Source organism: Hydra viridissima, unplaced genomic scaffold (genome assembly GCF_058129835.1).
Source record: "Hydra viridissima isolate aposymbiotic clone 2 unplaced genomic scaffold, HvirCarnegie_v1 scaffold_3, whole genome shotgun sequence".
NCBI lineage: Eukaryota > Metazoa > Cnidaria > Hydrozoa > Anthoathecata > Hydridae > Hydra > Hydra viridissima.
Window position 1 is genome coordinate 4,243,805 of NW_028324302.1, and position 12,216 is coordinate 4,256,020.

At 28.9% G+C, this 12,216-nt stretch overlaps 1 long non-coding RNA gene across 3 annotated transcripts; it reads right to left on the bottom strand.

The window, feature by feature from the left end:
- Positions 1-7,302: 7,302 nt before the first annotated feature.
- Positions 7,303-12,183, bottom strand: LOC149890661 (uncharacterized). 3 transcript variants are annotated; one of them, XR_016450504.1, is made up of 3 exons: positions 12,165-12,183; positions 8,300-8,410; positions 7,303-7,516 (listed from the first exon to the last, which is right to left on the bottom strand). It is a non-coding gene; the product is annotated as an uncharacterized LOC149890661 (long non-coding RNA). The 3 variants fall into 3 exon arrangements; XR_016450503.1 differs by lacking the exon at positions 12,165-12,183 and adding an exon at positions 11,700-11,832; XR_016450502.1 differs by lacking the exon at positions 12,165-12,183 and adding an exon at positions 8,523-8,653.
- Between the last annotated feature and the right edge of the window lie 33 nt (positions 12,184-12,216).

A 12,216-nucleotide genomic window follows, 5' to 3' on the forward strand; every position in this document is an offset into this window, starting at 1 on the left:
GTATGACAGTTATACAAAAACAGTCAAAATTTCAGAAAGATTTAGAAATAAAAGGATTTTTTAGATTTTTGGCCAATCTTGTATACCACTTTCAAGAATAAGCCACAAAAGACAGTTTTCGAATATATTTTTATTATACTGTCCTTTAAATCATCGTTCATAGCCAAGTACACCCTGGTAAAATTGCTCATCTTTCCCCTCTAACTAAGTCCACATGCTCTCTTTGACTTTGTCAAGGTAACCGTCTAGAATATAGATTTGAAGAGATATTCTGCACCCCATTTAAGCATAATTTTTTGTGAGAATATGAACCAGGTACTCGGAGTTTTCAGATTGTGATTGCACAGAAAGCCATGAAGCACTGTAGCGAAACTATTCCAAACTTCTTTTTCTATTCTCATCAGCTTCTTGGCAAATTCCTCACACGCTTTGATCTTCCGCATCCTAAAGATGGTTGATTGCAATTTAGAAGGATTAAAATGAGAAACTCAGCCCACTTTCGTACCGAGACAATTGATGAAGGAATGTCTATATAGGAGGAGCTCTTACCTCTTTGATTTCGGAAAGCCCTACCATGCAGGAGTCGCAATTGCTTGTGTGGTCAGTGTCCTGTTCTTGACTTGCGCCAAACTCTTGAGATTGAAATTTTTTGTGGTCCTTTTTTTTGTGGTCTTATTTTCACCTCTGTACCAGCCTGTAAACATTTCAAATTCGCATGTTAGTTTTATCGTGAAATATTTAAGTTGAGCTTAAGTATTATTTCCTTGAACATTGAAATTTGCTTTTATTTTGTCAAGTCGTTGAAGTTCTACAAAAAACACGCTGCCATCTAAAAAAATGTAAGAAAGTAAGAAACTTTTGAAGTTAAGTTGATCAATGCAAACTTTTGAAGTTTGCATTGATCAACTTAACTTTAAAAGTTCTGGTAAAAACCTTACACGTGAAATGAGCTCGAAATATGCTTCAAAAGCCTCGCACATCTAAACAAATGCTTTCACAGAATACTTTTTCACTCGTCCTTTTTTAAATTTTCTCAGATATAGATATGCAAAATCCAACTACTGAGAACAAGTAACCTTTCAAGGCTTGAAAGGATGCTTGTTCTAATTCAATAGTCGAATGTTATCACTACTTACTATATCCCTACTCAGCAATAAAAAATATGAAATGATGGTTTGAGAAATTAGTACTAGTCAGACAAACAATTTGGAAAGAGAAACGGCCCTCAGATTTAATTTGTAATATTTGCAATAATTGTAATGTTTAGTGTTTATTTACTGTCTACTCTCCGTCTGCTTAGAGAAAAAAAGTTCGTGACATTAAAACACATTTTTAGATGGTTGGTGAGATTTTGAAAAAAACTGCACGTAGGATAAAAATATATGTTTGTAAATATTTACTTAATCATTTTAATAAAAAGGTGGTATTCCACAATTTAAAACAAGCCTGAGTTATATTTGAATTTTAGACTCTATCAAGAATATGTCAAGGTATATGAAAGTTCTTCTTAATGTAATTTTTTCTTCTATTTTTTAACATTATAAGTTTCTATGGCTTTTTGTTAACATATTGATAGTTGTCTCAAGGTCCAACAGACCTCCATCCAACAATTTTATCTTAATAGTTCCAAAACTTTTTAAATGTTTTAAGACAATGAAACAATCCACACTATAAGATTTATTTGGCCATAATACTACGGGTTTATAAAATACGTTTCAAATGGGACTCTTATAAGTTGGTGAAAATGAATTTATTTAAAAAAAAAGTAACTTTTTGAAACCTAGAATCAAAAAATCTTTATTTTAGTTTTTTTTTACTCACAAATGAAAAAAAAACTGCTCCGACTTTTTTTTTTTTTCTTTTCTCCAACCTTGTCTCCAACTTTCTCTCAACCTTCTCCCAAACCTCCAACCTTCTTTCCTACTTTCTCTCTAACTTTCTCTCCATCTTTCTCTCTAACTTTCTCTCTAATCTTTGTTCCAAAAAAAATTAAATCAATAAAAGATTAGGTCCTCATCTCTGATTTAACTTTCATTAAACTGACTTTATTTTAGAGTTGAGTCTTTTATGTCTCTATGCCCTGTACTTTAAAGCAATAGAAAATCACCTAAAGCTGAGCTTACCTGTCAAGCCGATCTTACCAATCTGTCTAAAAAATTATTTTAGATAATTTAAACTCCTGTGGCAAGCTGTTTTTTTATCCATTTAGTTATTATACAGGATGCAGGTAAGGAATCTTTTTAATGCCAATTTCAGTCTGTAATCTCGGTAAGAAAATAAGAGTAATTTCAAATTTACAGACGCATAAACGGCTCTTTAATTGCTCTTTAAAAATGCTACAAATGTCATTATGCATTATAAATCTTACGTTCAGATTACACATGCCCTTGATCCTTAAAGATCACACTCAAAGCAAATTTTTTTTTATTTATCATTGGAATTCGCCCCTCTTGACTGCATTGAGGTGGAAACAACTTATTAAGGAATTGTTAAGTGACTGTAATTTTTGTATGCATTGTGCCATATGCGGTTTCAACCTCAACAACTCTCGAACGTTCGATATTTTTATATTGAATTGTCATATTTTAAGTAAGTGAGTGCAATATATCATTTTAAAGTCTTCTTTGCTAAATTTTCAAAACTCTCTCGGATTTTTTTGCAATAAAATAGTTTTGGAATGCAAATCCTCATCAAGAAGTACTCAATAAATACTCATTAAATAATCGATTGACAAGAAATTTTCAGTTTTATTTTTAAATTATTGATTAATACACATGAAGTAAAACTGTTAAATATTCTGTTAAAGATTCTGTACAAACCAATGAGTAAATAATAAATAAATATAAAGCGCACGCTCCATGAATAATCGATAGATAAAAATAAATGAAGAATGTTGTTAAATAGTTAATAAAGATATGAATTCTCAAATTCTTTTCATGTATAATGACATTTCGGTAAAAAAAAACAAAAAAAAACACTCCAATAATTAAATGCTTAATGAAATAATTTTAATGCTTTTAGCAAAGGTTGGTGTTTACATTGGGACCTTTCAATCATCTCTCAAATCTTTGAAATCGTAAACATGACGTAACGAAACTTGAAGATTATGATTTAAAAAACAAAGGCTTTGCTTTAAATATTCTGTGACGTACAGAAGGCAATCTATAAAACACGAAATAGAAAAAACTTTCTAAAAAGCTGTACATTGTAGGATGCCCCCAAGTTGTATTTATTGTATGTACACAGTTATACTTAATAAACAAATCTTTTGAGTTTCATTTTGTTTACAGACAAAAATCTATTCTCATTAAGATGTAAAAGTTCTCTTTGAAAAAAATAAATAAGAAAAATATATAAAAATAAGAAAAATATATAAAAATAAGAAAAATATACAAAAATAAGAAAAGTATGTAAACATAAGAAAAATATATAAAAATAAGAAAAATATATAAAAATAAGAAAAATATATAAAAATAAGAAAAATATATAAAAATAAGAAAAATATATAAAAGTAAGAAAAATATATAAAAATAAGAAAAATATATAAAAATAAGAAAAATATATAAAAATAAGAAAAATATATAAAAATAAGAAAAATAAGAAAAATATATAAAAAAGTAAAAAGTTAAAAGGTGAAAAGCTTTCATTAAACATTAATAACTAAAATAAACCTTGTTTCTTAAACTATACCTTGATCATTCAATCTAATTAAAAAATAGATCAAAGTTAAAAGTAATTGAGGCGAAGTGGTTTAAAATCTGTCATTAAAAACCGCGAGATAATTTAATGTCAAAAACAGCGACTTTTTTTTTTTTTAAATCAAATATAAATATTTTAATCAACAAATTCATTAGAAAATCTTGAAAGTGAATCAATTCCACTTTCGACAACAAATATGTAGATGGGGACGCATAGTCGTCATTGAGCATGAAAATCCACTTATTTTACCGGGTTAGTGTTACATTCTTTCTTTTGATTTGCGCTGTTTTTCTGTCACAATCGTCCAGCCAATTTTGCACCATTTTAAATCGAAAATAAACAAACGTTTAACGTGTAAATAAAGCTAGATAAAAACATTTTTTTAGCGGAGCCAATTAAAGGCAATTTAAAGTCCAGATAGTCACAATCTGAAAAGATTTAAGTTCTGAGAAATCATTAGCAATTTTGTTTTTCCATAAATAACGAATAGTAACGAAATAATCTCAAACTTCTCTATCAGCCATAGATAATTTAAATTTTCTGACAATTAAGATAGAAGGTTTCATGCGTTTAAAGCAGCAAAGTTTTTAGTGCGACAAGTTGTATTTCCATAGTTTTTTATTTTTGAAAAACATTTTAAATGGATTTCATCCAATTTCACTATTGCACAATATCTTGAAGGGTAGAAACAAAATAACTTAAAGAATGGAAGGTATCGCAATTATTTTTCTGGAAACTTATAACTTTGTTTGTCTAGATGTATAATTTTTTAAAAACTAGATTTATATCAAATGACCAATATAAAAATTTTAACTTTATTAACGAAAAATAGAATTCCGATGCTTGCAATAAAAGACAAAAACTTCCAAATTTCAGAAAATAAAAAGATAAAGTAAAAAAAATAAAAGAGATAAACTATTAAATTTGTTAACACATTGAGCTTTTTTTAAACTTATTTTAAAAAACCTTGGCATTTGTTAGATAAAATTTTGGTGAGTATCCAACAAACCACTGCTCTCTCAATAGCTACGCTCCGAGCGTACAAACCTCTACTCTCTCAACAGCAACGCTTTGAACTTGTCGTCAAAGAGAGAGCCTTTTTTTTAAACAATCAAATAGTTTTTTATTCACCAATTGTCACTTTAAGAGAAAATACAACCATTTTTATTCCATGCTCACATACCTAAATGGTAGTATGTAATTAGTATTTCTATTTTGAGATCTTTTGTAAGCATCATTAAAAATATTTCAGCATAAGATGCATGTTATTTGCTTTAGTTTCTTCTATTAATGGTGACGATGAACGCAATGTGCAAATAAAAATACTTTTAGAACATGAAACCGTTTTGTTCACTTTTAAACTATTTTTAAACTGTTCACTGTTTGTTGCTCAACGAAACCGTTAGCTTGAACTTGAGAGGAAAAAGTCATTTTTTTGCTCAATCCCTTTCATAGCAAGCAATAGATTTGAAACACCATTAACAAATTTACCCCCTCAGTCATTAATTTGAACAGAAAAACAATGTGACGATATTTTTATGTAAAAAAAAAGTTAAATACAGAATACGCACCCCCGTCTTTAAGAGGGTTTTTCATCTTTGAGAGGATTTTTCATTTTTGAGCTTTTTATAACTTAGAAAATATTTAAACAATAATTTAAAAATTGATATTTTTATACAATTTGATGTTTCAGTTACATGATAACTGAAAATTATCAAACTTGTTTCATGATGCTAGTTGGAGCGTCTACTGGTGTTTTTGTGATTAAAAGTGTCCATTTCTGGGATTGCAGTTCACCTCGTTACATTCTGGCATTGATTTATCTTTAGTTGAAAACGTTTCGTTCAAACTTTAAAATGAAAAAAATATCCCTGAAGTAAATGTTTTGAATATATTAAATAATTGAAAAAATAATTTCTGCATACCAATAAAAATGTAAAAAAAATCAGATGAACGCGTTTTCAAGCTTAGTCAAGCATATACCTTTACCCTATCAACCTATTTCCTTCTTTTCACGGTGATTTGGTATTTTTGTACAATATTATGACTTATCTGAATATATATCCAGAATTTTCAAATATTGTTTGCAAATTTTTAAATCAAGTTTTAAGATTCTGTTAGAACGATTGTAGAATTCTATTATAAAATCAATTAAACTCAATCTTGATCCGACCTCATTTGATTATAGAAATTAAAGATTGTTGAAGAAGAAAAACAACATCTTTTAACATCTTCATCTGGAATCTTTATTTATTAATATCTTCAATTGATATATAAAGTTATTTGAAGATTACTTTTTAATTGTTATTGCAGGTCAATCTTAAAACCCTTTTGATTGAATTGCTTTTTAGTGTTCCCCCGTCTATTTTTAATAATCTTATAAGTTGTTGCATTCCGTTTAATTGAAAACTTCCACGTGATCACCATTTACGCTTGTCAGCAACTTTAGCAGCAAAAATTAACTTTACTTCGCGGGGAGGTATTTTTAGAGCATTTAAAAATTGACTATCGTGGCAAAACATATCTGGGGAATTCATTTGACGCGAGTCTTTCAAATTATATTTGACGTCATCTTCCATGCATCTTTAACGAAAGCAAACAAGAACAAACCAAGGAGAAAAAGTATGGTGAAAAAAACTCATTTTAACATTTTACACAAATTGATGTAACTGTTAGCAATTACTCTCAATTACCATATCGATGCATAAGTCGAGATTTTAATTTTTATCGATGCTTAAGTCGAGATTTTAAACTGCTTAAGATGGAACAGAAATATTCTTTAATAGTGTAAAGAGACGAGAATAATAATTTATGGAAAATTCACCATGACATTAATTTTTTATAAAACATTAAACCACTCTTTTGAGTTAAAAATAGCAACTCAATTTAGAGAACGGGCCGACTAATACACCGATATATTTTTTTGAAGCTTTTTGTAACGGAGTTACTGCTCCAGACCTTTTTTTTTTTTTATAGACAAACAGAAGTGAAACTATTTTACAAAAAAAAACATTCTTTGCGTAGAAAAAAAATCATAAAACTTTTACAAAAACGTTTTTCACAAAAACTTCAAGAAGACATTTAAAGTTACATTTTGTAATCAATTTATTTCACATATTTATTTGACATATTTATTTGACATACTTATTTGACATATTTGTTTCAAATATTCAATCCAATAAAGCTAATAAGGAAACTTGAGCAATTTCTTATTTTTATATTAAAAGTTGAGTAACGATTTCTGACTTTATATTTTTTCCCTCTTGCCATTATTGATTTAACGTGCGAATCAAAAGCTCCAGAGTTAGAGGGAAGAAAAAAAAAAACAACAAAATAAAAAAAACAACAAAACATTGGCTTCAGTTTACGCCCCCTTATTAACGAACTAATCGAATTGTAATTTTGTGACGAAATTCACATCTTATTTTACATTATAGCAAGGTCTTTTTAAACCAAATCGGCTTATAAACTGTAATCAGCATCCGTTGATTACTGTAACTTCTATAAATTGATCACACCTCATATGGACAATTGAATATTCTTTATCTTCGAATGAAACATTCGCTGCATTTTAAGCATTTTTCTTTTGTTGTTTAAGTTTTTTTCACAAAAATTAGTAACGCAATCCTCGTATTGTTGCATACATCGGTTTAAAACTTGAAACAGTTTCCACGTAAGAGGTTCGATAACTGACGGTTGACATGTATTATAATGAGCACTACACGAGTGGCAGAGAAGTAATTTTTGCATCCTCTCTGACGAAACATAACCCATGATAACGATTAACAGAACAAGCTTCATTTTCTATCACTTTTATCTAAATTATAATTGACAAAATTATTTTTATAGATATACAAAACATTTAGACCGCAACTACGCATTTATGCTTTAGAGCGCATCAAAACTAAAAATTTTTTCAACATCTATGTATCCACATGTTAATTTTCGTTCAGCTTTTTGTCCACCTTCTACAGTTTTGAACTCAGTTTGCTTTGAAAAATAAAAAATCTTCATTCAAAATTCAAACAATTATATAACCTGTGTGGCATTCAAGCTATTTTTGGCGAATTTTTTATGTATAGCTTAGTATACTTCTCCCATTTTAAATACTTTCAAAAGCGATTCGCCGCTCTATAAATCGAAAGTCTCAAAATCCACCAATCGAAAATCTCAAAGAGCTTTTAAATGATTTAATAAAACAGACCGTAAATATATCCCACTTTGCTTAACGAGATATTTCTTCTAAATAACGTGATTAAGTTAAAGTAGCCTCGCCACACAAAATTAGTTGTTTTTTTAAATAATCGTCTGGGATTTTTTATTTTTTTATTTATCTTTTTTTCCATTTTGTAACTTATTCCTTCATTTCGCTTAAAAACTTAGAAACATCGTCAACAGCAGTCATTTTTTATCAAATTTTTTCGTTGCATAAGAATTCAAAGAATTTGTTTACAGAGAAAATAAGAAAAAAACATTCCAAAAATGTGTAGGAAGAACAATAACATTCATGCAAGTTTTACTCGGAAACTAAATCGCTAGATATTTTTTTACTATTATCAAGAAATAGTAGAAAGGTAAAGTTAAAAATCTGCAAAAATACCTTCAGCCGATTTGTAATTCTCTCTCCTTCAGCTGTATATACCTTCTCGATTTATAATTCTATGGCTCAGTTTCTGGACAGCTCTGTAAGTTAAACGAATATGTTCCCTATCTAGCAATAAAAACGCAACTTAAAGTATTCGCCCATTAATCCAATCTACACGGAAAAAGCATTGCTGTCATGGTTTGCCGTTAATTGGTATTTTGGTAAAGTAAATTGCTACCTAATATTGGGTCACTACGTGGATAGCTTCATTAAAATCCGTTCAATTGCAATGGAAATTTTACTGCCGCCAATTTTAATAATGACAAATCAATTAACACAATTATGAATCTCTAAACAAATTAGGAAAGCATTTTTATTTTGGTAAAGCTCGAAGTAAACATCCCTTTTTTTTATATTAAAAGGTTGTTATTTGGTAATTTTACAAAAATCTTCAATTATAAACTAAGAGCTATTTTAATAGCAGTTTGAATGCATCCCTGGTACTTATAAATATAACAAAAACAATAGAGTGAATGAGGAAAGATCCGTTCTTTACCAAATTATGACACGTATTTTGTATGTTTACGCACATCGTCCGTAGTGGATTACCGTAAATCCAGGATTTACCTTATTTCAACAAAAACCTCAAGAAAATTATGAAGTACGAAATAAGACAATAATAAAACATTCAAATGTTTTAAGAAATATGCAAATAAAAGTGTCTCTGTAAACAATACTAACTTAAAAACATCTTTGGAAGCGCATTTAGTTTTTCACCACACTTATTTTTTATTGATTTGAATTTTGATTTAAATTGGATTATTTTTCAATCATTTTGATTTCAAATTACTTGTATCGATATCAAATTTTATTGATTTCGAATTGAAATTGCATATAACATTCGCTGTATCGTGCAAAGCTTAATTTTTTGTCTTGTTTTTAAAACGTTAGCCGAACGTCTCAAACTCGCAAGTTCATAGAACGTTTACGCACGCGTGCATACGTTTCAACTTTTCTGTACTAAGTGCCGCCGTATGGCGTTGCGTACTTGCAAACCTTTTGCGTCAAAAATTGCTATTTATAGAACTTTAAATCGGATTAAGAATAACATTATTCCATTTTAAATTCACTTGGGAGATCAAATGAGTTGTCAGTGACCGTTGTTTTGATAAACTACCCCTTAAAAGAAAACAATTTGTGAATACAGTAATAGGATTTTATCTGATTATGAATCTTGAGCGATGCTATCTCATTCGACGTCAAGTGAAGTTTAAGTTGAATGGAATACTAAAAAAATCTATTCTTATGAAAAATGATATGAAGTGCTTCAAAAATGGCCAGTAAATTATGTCATAAAAGTGAAATGCATTCTCAGCTTAATTTTTAAATAGGTTTCTGTAAAATTCGCATGCGAATTAGCTAGTGAGTTATCTTTAATTGTGTCTGCAACAACCAACTCTTTTGCAATTCCGATTTTCAAAATAATTGCAGACGGTAAATACACTGTAATTAGAGAAATTGTAATGTTCATAGAAATTAATAACAACATCAATTATTATTAAAAAGATAAAGAAAAGAGCACGTGGACTTGAGCAATCTTTTATGTCAGAACTCTTTAAATTCTACCTACCGCATGCGCAATAAAATCAACGATCTATAAATCCTCGAACACAAGCGTAATGGATCAATACACTGTAATACTCACCTGCATGCTGATAAAAAAGACATTTTTATTTGTGGTTTAAGTAAATTCTTTAAGTCATTTTTTAAATGAAAACGTGACCTGTTTCATAGATACTGAAAATTCTTTAAAGACGACAAGAAAAACAGGAATTTAACTTAAAAAAGAGTTCCGCGACTTTTTTTTAGCAAATAGTTTTTGTTAAATATCTACATTAATGTAACATGAAAACCTGTTTTTATTATTAGCTTTCAAAATATTCAATATATTTAAGCAGTTGTAAGTGATCGCAAATCCGGTATAAACCATAAAAACGATTTCTACATCTGCAAAAACAGGAAAAAGGATTTACAACCATTTCGAATAAAGGTGCTAATATCATTCTTAATCAAAACGTTCTCAGTGAAAACACCCCGAAAAAAAAAAAAAAAGTGATAATTTAAATAAAAACGAATCAACAAAACCAAAGTCAAGATTTTATTGAGAGAAATAACTTCAAACTACACAGGCTAAATACAATAAAGTTATACACAGGCTAAATACAATAAAGTTATGCAATAAGAGTAAAATTAGTTTTATTGTAAGAGTGTAGCAAAAGGTCCGAACTTAAGATTGGATTCGATGTAAAGATTCTAACTTGTTTCTTGTTTTAACTTGTTTCATCGGAGACCCTTAGAAATTCTTTAAAAAATCTTTAAAAAATTATCGTTTTGTGTTTGTATTTATATATGTTTTAATATGCCTGAGGCTCGACATACAATTAAGCGTGTTTTACGAAAAACTTTTTGGACCATTTTGAAGTTGAATTGTGTTTCTATTTAAAATATCGTTCTTTTTATAGTGGTATTTATGACATCACCGTGACGACTAAGTAAACTGTTCACACTCAATGTTTATTACTAAAGAGATTCTTTATATTGTGAAGCATTTTAATTTTCAAGTGTGAAATGCTTTAGTGAAATTTATTTCATTTGTTTTTATGCCCTAAAATTTATTCAAAACTTTTAAGGGTTTTCTGACACCCGGGCATTACATTTTTCGCAACCTGGGTATTACATTTTCTCTAAAGTTATGTGAACATGCACTGTCCACCAAAACTAAAGGAACACATACTGAAATTTATAGAAACATAGCACGCCGCCTACTTATTTGATTTAAAAAAAAAAAATATTTATGTAGATAAAATGTAGTCCTTAAAGGGTGTTGCATATTTGGGCATTTTGTTATTTTCTTGAAGGCACCAGTCAATTATGTTGATATGCATGCAAAAACAAATACATGAAAACTTTAAACAAGTTCTTTAACATTTAGGGTTTGTTACCTAAAAAAAACGTTTTAGATTGTATGGCATTATAATGTATGTCACAAAAATAGTAATATTTCAAAACTAAGGGAACTTTAATCTTAATGTAATTAAATTTAAAAACAGCGTTGCAAATTAATTATAAATTGTTCATTTATATCAAATATCATCTATGTCGCTCACATGCTTAAAGAACATCACACACGAACAATGTCTATCACACAGTAATGGTCAAATATTTTTATAGATTCCTATTTTAAAAGCATGTAAAATAGTTTTTAAATCTGTAAAAAGTGTTGAATTAATCATAAAGTTAGACTGCGTGATAGATGCTCTTGCATCTAGCGATCCTCAAAAAGTTAGAAATTAAAATTTTAATCCTCTATGGGCTCTTGTTGCCATATGGCAACAAAAGAGAAATGAAAGTGTACCTCAAAACCTGGTCTTTAATAATTCCCCATGTAAGACTAATGCTGCCAGATGACAACAATTATTTTTACGAAATAATTGATTTTATGAATAAAAAAAGTTTAAACTCTTTTTCTTAGATCTTTAAGTTTTCTGAAAATATTAACAAGTCTTTTTTTTTTTTAAAAAAAGTGTATTTTTTAATTCCGCCAATAAAGGATTAAAGTTAGCAAGTGCAAGCAAATATTGATGACAGTTCACTGGAGCTTAGTTGAGATTTTTGATTTAACATGTAACACAACATCAACCATTTGATACATTTTAAAACCAATGGGAACACTATTATTAATTTTCTATTAACAAATTTTGACAAGCTGTGTAAATGACGAATTCATTTTATCATTCTGAAGCCAAATTAACAATCTCATCTTTTAAGATACTCCAAGATCAAGATCAAGATGCTTGGAAAGTAGAATAAAACGAATTACCTTAAGAGAAGTATCAAAGATGAACTCTATGCCCAAAAAAGCTGCCAAACTA